The sequence below is a fragment of the Coffea eugenioides genome, chromosome 3 (genome assembly GCF_003713205.1).
Source record: "Coffea eugenioides isolate CCC68of chromosome 3, Ceug_1.0, whole genome shotgun sequence".
NCBI classification, from domain to species: Eukaryota; Viridiplantae; Streptophyta; class Magnoliopsida; order Gentianales; family Rubiaceae; genus Coffea; species Coffea eugenioides.
In genome coordinates, this window is record NC_040037.1 from 28,042,174 (window position 1) to 28,056,340 (window position 14,167).

Genomic DNA, 14,167 nt, shown 5'->3' on the forward strand with positions numbered 1-14,167 from the left:
TAATTACAACAAAACATGCACTTGGCACTCACCAATCAAAAATAAGGAAGTAGTGCCCCAATGAGGATTTAGGTGTCCACTGTGAGATTCTCTTGAAGGTCTCCTTGAGTGCCTGAGCAAATAATTTACAATCACGCGTTGTCACTTATAAATCTCTTATTAACAAAAGAGATCGTACACTTGTACTGTAACGACCCCACCTCCCCCTAAGGCGAACCAAAGGGTTTAGCGGACCGCCTGCCCAGCTCTCGCCGGGACTCACTCACTTACTACATTCCTCAAATAAATTACAAGGTACAACTCAAATAATACATCCAATTCTCCCAAAATTACATATCATAAGCGAAGCGGAAACCAATTCTAAGCGTAAAATATAGATTTACAACTTATTCAATTCCAAATATTTATACAAGCCCAAAAGTACATAAACCAAAACCAAAACTAAACTATACAAGATGTACGCCATCCAGCCACACAAAGATCCAAAAACAAGTTCTTCCTTTACTTCGATCCCTGTGGGGAGAAAAAGATAGTAGGGGGTGAGCTAGAAGCTCAGCGAGTGACCAGTAAAATCAACAGCCAAGTATATTTCACAATAAAGCATTGATATGATGTCATGATGCAGTAATCAAATGTTCATTTATTGCTCATGTGAGCCAGTGAAGTTCTTGTACTTAAATACCCAATGCTCGTTTAGATCAAGTAACCATGAAACAAAAGTGAGGAGCCATCGTGCTCCAAAGAATGTGTAAACAATAGTGGAGACATTGGTTCTAAGCACAAGACTTTCCAGGAACTCATTGGAGCCAAATTATGTCATGGCACACACACAAACACAATGATATGCAATTGTGCAATCAATGCAAGAATCATTTCAAAAGTAATCTTTGAGAAGTAGTGGAGAGATCACTCACTCAAACTATAGTGCTTCAAGTAGTCACGTTCAATTATACTCCAGGTTTGGAGTCCAGATCTGCGATAGAAATCCAATTTGAGAACTTTGAAACACGAGTAAGATTTGAAACTTAAACGTTCCGTTTATTAAGAATCAACCAATTGAAATTCATTTGAAAGACATTCGTGAAACACTTGCTCGCTTTTCAAATCGTAAGGTTTTTGTAGCATATATACTTGGAAACAATACTTGAGTTGAAAGTACAAGGAAATACAAGTTTACATTGGCCATTATATCTTTTCCTCAAGAGTACAAGTTCGTTTAGGTTTTTAACGTATAACCATCGATAACAAAGTAGCAAAAGTTCTCGCTAGTTCAAGTGGTAATCACTTAACCTTCACTCAAGTTGCAAATATAGTTTTCTAGTTCTCGAGTAAAAATTCGGGCAACATGCCCTTTGTGTTTACCTAATTTTCCAGCCTTTTAGGCTTCATTGTTTTTCTCAAACACAACCCAACATTATACATCTCAGCAATTCATGTCAAGAGCCGTTCCATAGGCTCACAATATCATAATAACAAGAATCGTATGAAGTACAAGTGCAGAAATTCAATTTAGTTCAAGACAGATTTGACGTACAAATGCGGAAATAACATATCCGAGGCTACGCTTATCGGATTAAAACGAAACCTATGCCGTTTCGAATCTAAGACACAGAGCTACAACATTCATGAAGGTCACTTAGTCCATTTCCTACTGTAACTTAGTCAAATTCTCGAATTACTACTCCAGAAACCAATTCACCGGCTGTTTAAACGCAGAACACTGTAATGGACATAACTCAGTATACACAAGTCCGAATCAGGTTTTATTTGAGGCATTTTAAAGCTACTTCAGAACACTACAACTTTCATGTTTCGGCCCAGAGCTAAATCAGAATGGATCCTGGTCAAAAATCGCGATAAACTGGACTGAACTGAAGAAACGGACTGCTGGGAAATACTTAGAACAGTAGGGGTATTTTGGACTTTTCACGTCCTACGTTGCTCCGATTGAGCTGAAATTTTGTAGGCACCTATAAAATGCCATTATCTACAACTTTTATTCTTTGACCTAAGGCCAAAACAGCCTCTAAAATATAGATAAAAATTCGGACAGAATGTAAGCTAAAATTTCCAGAAATCTGAAATTTGTAGTTTCTAGTGCAACTTTCCCCAATTTCTCACTTCTCACACTACCAAAACATCTCATACAACATTAATTGTAACATACAAGCATCATACAACAAGTTGGGCAGAATTTCCCAAACCATAGTTCATCACATAAAGAGGGAAAAAAAACTTCCAATCATGCTAGCATCCATGATTCCACTACTACTCAAGTTACTAGACTTAATTTCACCAAGATTGAAAGAAAAATTTAGAGAGATATCATCCTCCTTACCTTGATTTGAGTTCTCCAATTGTAGTCCAAGCTTTCTCTCTCCAAAATTTCACCACCAATCACTAGCTAATCACCCAAGGAGAAGTTTAATCGGTTTAGTTCTTTGGATTTCTCACTTTGTAGCTTGCATCAAGAAGAAATGAAGAAATTTCTCCCTTGTTCTTCTTCTCTCTCTCTCTCGGCTCCCTTGGCAGAAAATGAAGAGAAATGGAGCTAAGTTTGTCTTATGATAAAGCCAAAAGGATTAGAACTAATGGTGTCCACAAGTTGCCCAACACTTGGCCCAATCTTGGCCACTAATTTTTCTCTTTCTTTCCCTTGCTTTCTAGCCACTAATTTCGGTCCCCTTAGCTGTAATATAAGAAGATATTATGTACAAAAGTCAACAAACTTGTTGGGTAAGAAAAATGGTGGTCAAGCAGTGCGTTTAATCGGTAATGCGCGGGTCCCGCCGGATCGCGCCGTTTTTCTTAAAAACTCACGTACTAGGTTTTTCACTTCCCATTCACAAACCTTATATCATTGCCACTAGTCACATCTTATTTCTCACTTAAAAGTCACTTTTAATCCCCAAATTAATTCTTACTCTGTACCGAAAATTCATCCGGCTAAAATCGCGAAAACCCTAATTTGCTCCAAACTTGAAACCGAAGTGTAAAACCCTATTTTCTAGGTTTATTTACACTTATGTGAAATAATTGGGTAGTGGGCTTTGATAAATAATAATTTTCAAATAAAAGGGTATTTTAGTCCTTATCGGAAAGCCTTAAAGAGCTGGCTCTTTAAGCTGTTTATGCGGACCGAATTTCTTCCAGATTTATGTGGGCCGGATTCCTCACAAAACTCTATTCACCAGAAATTTTTCCTTTTCTTCTGCCTCGGGGCGTTACAACTCCCCTCCTTAAAAGAATGTCGTCCTCGACATTCCAACTTGTACTAATCAGATCAAAATAGTTCTCGATAGTCAATCACGTATTAAGAATCATTTCAATCTCGCTTATCATAATCAAATACTAATCAGATCAAATATCTCAAAGGTCAATCACATACTAAGAATCACTCAGTACAATCAAGTACTAAAAGTACTCCAATCCAACTTATCAAATATTCTTGATCCAATAGATAATCAGACGAGTAACTGGATCCTTATACAAAAAGGGCTCGAAATCGGACTTAAAGTCCCTGGTATTTGGAAAAACAATTCAGGACATAACGATATCTCAGGTCAGAAATTACCCCTGGTGGTGCTTTATAACACAACAAGCTAGCACTCAGCTATACTTCACCAGAGTCTCAGATGCAAGATTTTGTCCATGGCGGTGCTTTATAACACAACAGGTTAGCACAACGGCTATACCTCGCCAAAGAACCTCAGTTCAAAATTTCATCCTTGGTGGTGCTTTATAACACAACAAGCCAGCACAACGGCTAAACTTCACCAAAGGATCTTAGCTCAAGAGATTGGCCCTGGTGGTGCTTTATAACACAACAAGCTAGCACAACGGCTAAACTTCACCAGAGAGCCTCAAGTCAAAGTTTCATCTCTGATGGTGCTTTATAACACAACAGGTATGCCTCGCCAAAAGAATGACGGTGCTTTAAAACACAACAGGCAATACCTCATCAGAGAGGTTCAGTTCAAGAATTTCATCCCTGATGGTGCTTTATAACACAACAGGCATGCCTCGCCAGAAGAATGGCGGTGCTTTAAAACACAACAGGCAATGCCTCACCAGAGAGGTTCTGTTCAACCGTTACAGAAGAGTAGTAGCCGGTCTATAACCAAACAAGTGCGAAAATGTTCAGAAACAGAGTCAAAAGCAGGGTTCAAGTGTATCGGTTCAAAAGCAGGGTCAATTATTTCAGGTTCAAGGAACACGGGTACGAGTAGAAACTCACTCGCCTAGCTTATGCCCAGTAATTCACACTCTCAAGCAATCATCAAACTCAAATCCACATACAGACCATATATAAATCAAGATACTTGCTCAAGAGTAAAAGAGATACCCTATTTTCAGTTAGGTCAGGTCTATCCAGTATATGTAAGGGTACACTAGCCGATTCAAATTCAAGTCTACTTACAGGTCGTATACAAACCAAACTACTTGCTCATGCGTAAATGAAATACCATATATTCAGTCAAATCACGACCACTAAGTGTACGTAAAAGCACACTTGCCTAAACAATGTTCAAGTCTCAAGTGAACTCAGCCTAGTCAATTTCCGACAATTCAAAGTCAGTCTCAGGCAGTTCAAGTAGTTCAAATCCCAACACTTACAAATCGGATGGTGCCATCCTTAATCAAACAAGAAGACTAGATGAAGGTTGAAAAATAAAAAATTTTCTCAACAATCGAACCACCACCATAATGTATCAAAACCCCAGCCAACACTTATTGGACAAGTCCAAGTCATTATCTCAATTCCCTCATTCAGTTAAGTCTTGAGTACAAGACAAAATCTTCTGCGCTCTAACCTGTGCCATTACAACTTATCTCAAACTCAATCATAATTTCTATTCACATCATCGTACGTTAAACCATATTCCGTCTAAAATTCACGAGCATTTCTTCAGGAAAAGTATCAGGTACACAAGTACAAGAATTCAAACTAAGAAACTTCACGACTCAGACCATATGGTTTTAAACGAAGCTCATCAAGTCATATCTTACGTGTACCATTTTCAAGATTCACAACTGACGCTCCAAAAGAGCACTAAACGTATAAATCAATCCCACAGTCCGGCATCCTAAACTTTAAGTCTAGGATACACTACAAAGATCTGAAGCCTAAGCTCTGATACCATTTGTAACGACCCCACCTCCCCCTAAGGCGTACCAGAGGGTTTAGCGGGCCGCCTGCCCAGCTCTCGCCGGGACTCACTCACTTACTGCATTCCTCAAGTAAATTACAAGGTACAACTCAAATAATACATCCAATTCTCCAAAATTACATATCTTAAGCGAAGCGGAAACCAATTCTAAGCGTAAAATATAGATTTACATCTGATTCAATTACAAATATTTATACAAGCCCAAAAATACATAAACCAAAAACCAAAACTAAACTATACAAGATGTACGCCATCCAGCCACACAAAGATCCAAAAACAAGTTCTTCCTTTACTTCGATCCCTGTGGGGAGAAAAAGATAATAGGGGGTGAGCTAGAAGCTCAGCGAGTGACCAGTAAAATCAACAGCCAAGTATATTTCACAATAAAGCATTGATATAATGTCATGATGCAGTAATCAAATGTTCATTTATTGCTCATGTGAGCCAGTGAAGTTCTTGTACTTAAATACCCAATGCTCGTTTAGATCAAGTAACCATGAAACAAAAGTAAGGAGCCATCGTGCTCCAAAGAATGTGTAAACAATAGTGGAGACATTGGTTCTAAGTACAAGACTTTCCAGGAACTCATTGGAGCCAAAATTATGTCATGGCACACGCCCAAACCCCAAATGATATGCAATGGAGTAATAAGTGCAAGAATTAGTTCAAAAGTAACTTTGGGAACAGTCGAGGGATCACTCACTCAAACTATAGTGCTTCAAGTAGTCACGTTCAATGATACTCCAGGTTTGAAGTCCAGAGCTGCGATAGAAATCCAATTTGAGAACTTTGAAACACGAGTAAGATTTGAAACTTAAACGTTCCGTTCATAAGAATCAACCAATTGAAATTCATTTGAAAGGCATTCGTGAAACACTTGCTCGCTTTTCAAATCATAAGGTTTTTGTAGCATTTATACTTGGAAACAATACTTGAGTTAAAAGTACAAGGAAATATAAGTTTACATTGGCCATTATATCTTTTCCTCAAGAGTACAAGTTCGTTTAGGTTTTTAACGTATAACCATCGATTAACAAAGTAGCAAAAGTTCTCGCTAGTTCAAGTGGTAATCACTTAACCTTCACTCAAGTTGCAAATATAGTTTTCTAGTTCTCGAGTAAAAATTCGGGCAGCATGCCCTTTGTGTTTACCTAATTTTCCAGCCTTTTAGGCTTCATTGTTTTTCTCAAACACAACCCAACATTATACATCTCAGCAATTCATGTCAAGAGCCGTTCCATAGGCTCACAATATCATAATAACAAGAATCGTATGAAGTACAAGTGCAGAAATTCAATTTAGTTCAAGACAGATTTGACGTACAAATGCGGAAATAACTTATCTGAGGCTACGCTTATCGGATTAAAACGAAACCTATGCCGTTTTGAAGCTACGACACAGAGCTACAACATTCATGAAGGTCACTTAGTCCAGTTCCTACTGTAACTTAGTCAAATTCTCGAATTACTACACCAGAAACCAATTCATCGGCTGTTTAAACGCAGAACACTGTAATGAACATAACTCAGTGTACACAAGTCCGAATCAGGTGTTCTTAGATGAATTTTAAAGCCACTTCAGAACACTACAACTTTCATGTTTTGGCCCAGAGCTAAATCAGAATGGATCCTGGTCAAAAAACGTGATAAACTGGACTGAACTGAAGAAACGGACTGCTGGGAATTACTTAGAACAGTAGGGGTATTTTGGACTTTTCACGTCCTGCGTTGCTCCGATTGAGCTAAAATTTTGTAGGCACCTATAAAATTCCATTCTCTACAACTTTTATTCTTTGACCTAAGGCCAAAACAGCCTCTAACATACAGATATAAATTCGGACAGAATGTAAGCTAAAATTTCCAGAAATCTGAAATTTGTAGTTTCTAGTGCAACTTTCCCCAATTTCTCACTTCTCACACTACCAAAACATCTTATACAACATTAATTGTAACATACAAGCATCATACAACAAGTTGGGCAGAATTTCCCAAACCCTAGTTCATCACATAAAGAGGGAAAAACTTCCAATCATGCTAGCATCCATGATTCCACTACTACTCAAGTTACTAGACTTAATTTCACCAAGATTGAAAGAAAAATTTAGAGAGATATCATCCTCCTTACCTTGATTTGAGTTCTCCAAGTGTAGTCCAAGCTTTCTCTCTCCAAAATTTCACCACCAATCACTAGCTAATCACCCAAGGAGAAGTTTAATCGGTTTAGTTCTTTGGATTTCTCACTTTGTAGCTTGCATCAAGAAGAAATGAAGAAATTTCTCCCTTGTTCTTCTTCTCACTCTCTCTCGGCTCCCTTGGCAGAAAATGAAGAGAAATGGAGCTAAGTTTGTCTTATGATAAAGCCAAAAGGATTAGAACTAATGGTGTCCACAAGTTGCCCAACACTTGGCCCAATCTTGGCCACTAATTTTTCTCTTTCTTTCCCTTGCTTTCTAGCCACTAATTTCGGTCCCCTTAGCTGTAATATAAGAAGATATTTTGCTCAATTGTCAATGAGCTTGTAAGGTAAGAAAAATGGTGGTCAAGCAGTGCGTTCAATCGGTAATGCGCGGGACCCGCCGGATCGCGCCGTTTTTCTTAAAAACTCACGTACTAGGTTTTTCACTTCCCATTCACTAACCTTATATCATTGCCACTAGTCACATATTATTTCTCACTTAAAAGTCACTTTTAATCCCCAAATTAATTCTTACTCTGTACCAAAAATTCATCCGGCAAAAAAATCGCGAAAACCCTAATTTTGCTCCAAACTTGAAACCGAAGTGTAAAACCCTATTTTCTAGGTTTATTTACACTTATGTGAAATAATTGGATAGTGGGCTTTGATAAATAATAATTTTCAAATAAAAGGGTATTTTAGTCCTTATCGGAAAGCCTTAAAGAGCTGGCTCTTTAAGCTGTTTATGCGGACCGAATTTCTTTCAGATTTTGTGGGCCGGGATCCCAAACAAAACCTCTATTTCCAGAAATTTTTTCTTTCTTCTGCCTGTCGGGTTAAGTATCAACTAATGGAGGAGGAACAATATTAGACAACTCGTTCCTTTTCTTTTTTTTTTTACAATTAAAAATAGTAAGTTTCGAATCTAATTTGTATAGTAAAAAGATTACCATATATAACACAAAATTTCTCCACCGATTCCTTCTAGTCGAGCCTCTCGGTCTGTCATTATTCCTCGAGAAGTAGAAAAAATTACAATCCCCATCCCACCTAAAATTCGAGGAATTCGTTGAGAGTTAGCATAAATTCGTAGACCGGGTCGACTGATCCGTTTAAATTTAAAATATTTCTATGGGGCCCTTTCCTGTTCCTTCTATGTCGCAGCGTTAAAACCAAAAAATATTTGTTGTTTTCTCGATGTTTTCTCGCATTTTCGATAAAACCTTCTCGTAAAAGTATTTTAACGATATTTTCGGTATATTAGTAGATGTTATTCGAACCACTCTTTTTTTATCCATATTCAGCATTTCGTATAGAGGTTATTATCTCAGCAACAGTGTCCCTACCCATGATTAACTATAATTGTTAGTGACTCAAAATTTGATATAATCAACATGCTTTTCTTTTTTTTTACTTAATTTGTTTGTTTATGAGTAATTAATAAAGGTATATACGTGAGATACAATCTATTTCTTAATCTATTTCTTTCAAATACCCCGCTTTAAACATATCACGATCTTATAATACCTCGGGAGCTAATGAGACTATTTTAGTAAAATTTAATTGTCTCAACTCCCGGGCGATCGCGCCAAAAATTCGAGTTCCTTTTGGATTTCCTTCTTGGTCAATAACAACTGCAGCGTTGTCATCATATCGTATTATCATACCATTGTCACGTTTGAGTTCTTTACAGTTCTGACGACTTCTGACCTTTCTAGGGGCATATTTGGTACTGCTTCTTTGATCACAGCAACAATAACATCACCAATATGAGCATATCGACGATTGCTAGCTCCTATGATTCGAATACACATCATGATACGTTCCTCGATCAACACGTTTCGAGACACGTAGCACGTTTGCCCAAGGATCTAGCGAGGATGTCCAACGCTTGGAATTACGGGATCTAGAACCAAACGGACGACACGATTTGATTCAAGACGGTAGACGACACTCCGATGAAGGTGAATACTCCAGGGGAATAGGTCGGTAGAACAATCTAGGACAGGACGCAAGACTGCTCAAAACCCTTGCCAAAGCAAGTAAAGGGGTCGAATCTCTCTCTCAAGAAGAATCGAAAATATGCAAAACTTTATTGATAAAACGTCTCCCTTTATGCTTACAAAGGAAGCCTTTATATAGGCAAAACTAACGAAACCCTAATATCGCAAGGCTAGAGGGTCGGCCACTCTTTGGACAAGGTGGGCCGACCCATGGACTCAATAAAAAGGGCCTAGTGGTTCGGCCATCCTTAGACAAAGGTGGGCCGAATCCATGGCTAACAAAAGGACTAATCTAAACTTAAGACTCCTAACACTAAGGCTTATGGCCCTATTCGGCCAACTCACTTGGAGGCCCACTTGACTCTTCATGGCTTGGATCATGGTGTAGATAACTTGACTCTTCATGGGCTTGGATCATGGTGTAGATAACTTGATTGTCTCCTTCCAAGCCTTCAATATCTCTATGAAAGCCTTGAGTCAGGGCCGCCATCCATCTCGCTATCCATGCACACATCACATCAATTTTCGAGCCCCGCTGTTATCTGCTACATTTAAATGGGTTTGAGGTTGAATCATATCATTTTGAAATCTGTTCTTTCAATGCAAAGGACGAAGAAAAAAAAGAAATATTCTTTGTCTAAAATAAAAAAATTGCAATTTTCCAAGACTCATTTCTATTGGTTCTACTTTATTTATCCTTTATCTCGAAATAATGAATTGAGTCCGTATAGGCATTTTGGATGCTGCTATTGAAATAGCCCTTCTAGCTATATGTTCTGTTACTCCACCCATTTCATAAAGTATTCGACCCGGTTTAACAACAGCTACCCAATATTCGGGGGATCCTTTCCCCGAACCCATACGTGTCTCGGCAGGTCTCGCTGTAATCGGTTTGTCTGGAAATATACGTACCCATATTTTTCCACCACGGCGTACATTTCGTGTCATTGCTCGTCGACCTGCTTCTATCTGTCTAGATGTGATCCAAGCGGGTTCAAGTGCCTGAAGAGCAAATTTACCGAAACATATACGATTCCCTCGATAAGATATTCCTTTCATTCTTCCTCTATGTTGTTTACGGAATCTGGTTCTTTTGGGGTTATAGTTGATGGTTCTTTCTGAATTACATCTCTACTACAGAACCAGACGTGAGAATTTCTTCTCATCTGGCTCCTCGCGAATTTGAATAAAAGGATTCAAAAATAAAAAATTTGAATTTGAGGTAAGATACAATTTTCATTAATTAATAAAATAGACATGTATTTTTAAATTTAATATATTGAATCGTGGGATTCTTTGAGATTTCATCTAATATATAAGTAATTTGTGTATCTTGTTTTAGTAGATTTTTGATTTTAGAAATCATATTGTTATTTTTTTATAAATTGTTTTTTTTTTTTATCGTTCAAATTTAGGAATTTAAAAAAGAAAGTTTTCGCGGGCGAATATTTACTCTTCCATTTCAATTTTAGGATTATCTCGTTACTTCTCAGAATAGATGAATTGGTCTCCGGTTTGTTCCGCCATCCCGACCGGCGAATCATTAAGATTCATTTTAATAAAATCTTTTGGATTCACAGTTTCCATCGTTCCCATCACTTCTTACTTTAATGTTTAGGTCCAAATTTTACAACGGAGCTTAGTAATGAAATTTGTTCTTGAGTCAATTTTCTCAGTCTTTATTGTCTCGAAGCTCTTTATTTTTTTTGTTTTATTCTATAATGTTCTACTATAAAATGTTCTATAAGAAGAGTCATTTAATTATGGATGAATCAGTATTGATGCTTTATTACACTGCCTTTTATAAACAAAGGAAACTCGTCAATTCAATAAAAATGAATTCTTGTTTTGATTGAATTGAGTAAAATAAAAAGTTATGGTATGGATGACTTGACAATTCCAATTCTAATCGAGCAATCCGGTATATTTTCCACGTTCATAGGAGTGTGTCTATGTTTCTTCTTTACGAATATGATATTTTTTGGACATTTCTAATAATATCAAGTCTTATTCCTATTTTGGCATTTTTTATTTCCGGAATTTTAGCCCCGATTAGCAAAGGGCCGGAGAAACTCTCTAGTTATGAATCGGGTATAGAACCAATAGGCGACGCTTGGTTACAATTTCGAATCCGTTATTATATGTTTGCTCTAGTTTTTGTTGTTTTTGATGTTGAAACAGTTTTTCTTTATCCATGGGCAATGAGTTTCGATATTTTGGGTGTATCTGTATTTATAGAAGCTTTAATTTTTGTACTTATCTTAATAGTTGGTTTAGTTTATGCATGGCGAAAGGGGGCATTGGAATGGTCTTAGCTCCTGAATATTCAGACAATAAAAAGAAAAAAGGAAAAAAATCAAAATAAAATTGAGACTGTTATGAATTCCATTGAGCTTCCTTTACTTGATCGAACAGCCCAAAATTCAGTTATTTCAACTACATTAAATGATTTTTCAAATTGGTCAAGACTCTCTAGTTTATGGCCACTTCTCTATGGTACCAGTTGTTGTTTCATTGAATTTGCTTCACTAATAGGGTCACGATTCGACTTTGATCGTTATGGACTAGTACCAAGATCAAGTCCTAGACAGGCAGATCTAATTTTAACAGCCGGAACGGTAACAATGAAAATGGCCCCTTCTTTAGTGAGATTATATGAACAAATGCCTGAACCAAAATATGTTATTGCTATGGGAGCATGTACAATTACAGGAGGGATGTTCAGTACCGATTCTTATAGTACTGTTCGGGGGGTTGATAAGCTAATTCCTGTAGATGTCTATTTGCCAGGCTGTCCCCCTAAACCGGAAGCAGTTATAGATGCTATAACAAAACTTCGTAAGAAAATATCTCGAGAAATCTATGAAGATAGAATTAGGCCTCAACGTCAACGGTCGAATCGGTGTTTTACTACAAATCACAAGTTTCATATTAGCCGCAGTATGAATACTGGAAATTATGATCAAGGATTCCTTTATCAACCGGCATCTACTTTTACTTCAGAAATACCTACTGAAACATTTTTCAAATACAAAAGTTCAGTCTCTTCCCATGAATTGGTGAATTAGACAGTATTTCTTTGTACAAAATAAAAAAAATCTTCATAAATTTCATCGTAAAGGTGAAATACTTAATACAAATAAAAATATGGGAGAAATAAAAAAGATGCAGGGTCGTTTGTCTGCTTGGCTAGTCAAGCATGGGCTAATTCATAGATCTTTGGGCTTTGATTACCAAGGAATAGAGACTTTACAAATAAAGTCCGAGGATTGGCATTCTATTGCTGTTATTTTATATGTATATGGTTACAATTATCTCCGTTCCCAATGCGCCTATGATGTAGCACCCGGCGGGCTGTTAGCTAGTGTATATCATCTTACGAGAATAGAGTATGGTGTAGATCAACCAGAAGAGGTATGCATAAAAGTATTTGTCTCAAGGAGGAATCCTAGGATTCCGTCTGTCTTCTGGGTTTGGAAAAGTGTGGATTTTCAAGAACGAGAATCTTATGATATGTTGGGAATCTCTTATGATAATCATCCACGCTTGAAACGTATCTTAATGCCTGAAAGTTGGATAGGTGGCCCTTACGCAAGGATTATGTTGCTCCCAATTTTTATGAAATACAAGATGCTCATTGAAGGATAAGAAACTAATTTCGTCTTATACAATTTCACATATTCAAGGATTATACGTTCTGTTCTAGATTAACCAGAATAATGGAAGTCTCCTTTGTATTTGGGAATTCTATAATAGGCTAACAAAAAAAAAAGACAATGAGAGATTCGTTGGTATTCTTACATCCCATTTATTTGGTTTGTAAGATGCTTATCTCAGATGAGACGAACAAAGAGGATGAACTTCTACATCATGAATTTTGACTTTCTACTACGCACATTATTTAAAGGGTTTTAGAAAGTTATGTAAGTAGGAATGACGAAATCAAATATGAACGAAAATACAAAGAAATTAAAGGATATTGGATTCTATTTATTTGTATCTCTTGTGTATTTCAATTCCTCTAGATTTGATCTCAACCAATTAAATTAACCCCTTGAATATGTCTTTTGAATATATATGAAGTATTAACATTCTTTTTGAACAAAAGAAGAGCAGAAATAAAAAAGATGAAGAAATAGAATCTAATTCTTTTAGATACCTTATCTAAAAAGTTCTACACATCTATAAAATAGATGGGGTATATCTCGCTGAAGTGGAAAACAATATGTATTTATTATGATCTAAACTATAAATATGAATGTCGATTCATATCAATTAATTTATACAAGAGAGACTTATACAAATTAATCATGTGCCAGGAACCAGATTTGAACTGGTGACACGAGGATTTTCAGTCCTCTGCTCTACCATCTGAGCTATCCCGACCAGTCCCAATGTAGCATCCTCATTTTATGAGAAAAGGGGGGCTATGTCAATTAAAAGAAGGAAAGGGGATTACAAAATTTTATCTAGGTACTAGAATTTCTTGTATCTTAAAAAAGAGTACTTTGTAAGTTTCAGTATGAATAGTTATATCGATTGTAAACCATTCAAATGGGTATTTCTTGCTCAAAGATGTTCATTTATATGTATATCATAAATAACACAAGATTTGTGATAAGAAAAGGGCTTTTCCGTCCAGATCGATTTCTAAGAGAATAGAGTAAATGAATAAGGTTTTTTGAACCGCTAACGAAAGGGGGATAGGATAAATAGTTGGGGGATCAAATATGTTTTTTGGGGATAGAGGGACTTGAACCCTCACGATTTTTAAAGTCGACGGATTTTCCTCTTACTATAAATTTCATTGTTGCCGAC

General features: G+C 36.9%; 1 non-coding gene across 1 annotated transcript; it reads right to left on the bottom strand.

The window, feature by feature from the left end:
- Window positions 1-13,662: 13,662 nt before the first annotated feature.
- TRNAF-GAA lies at window positions 13,663-13,735 on the bottom strand. The gene has a single exon. It is a non-coding gene; the product is annotated as a tRNA-Phe (tRNA).
- Between the last annotated feature and the right edge of the window lie 432 nt (window positions 13,736-14,167).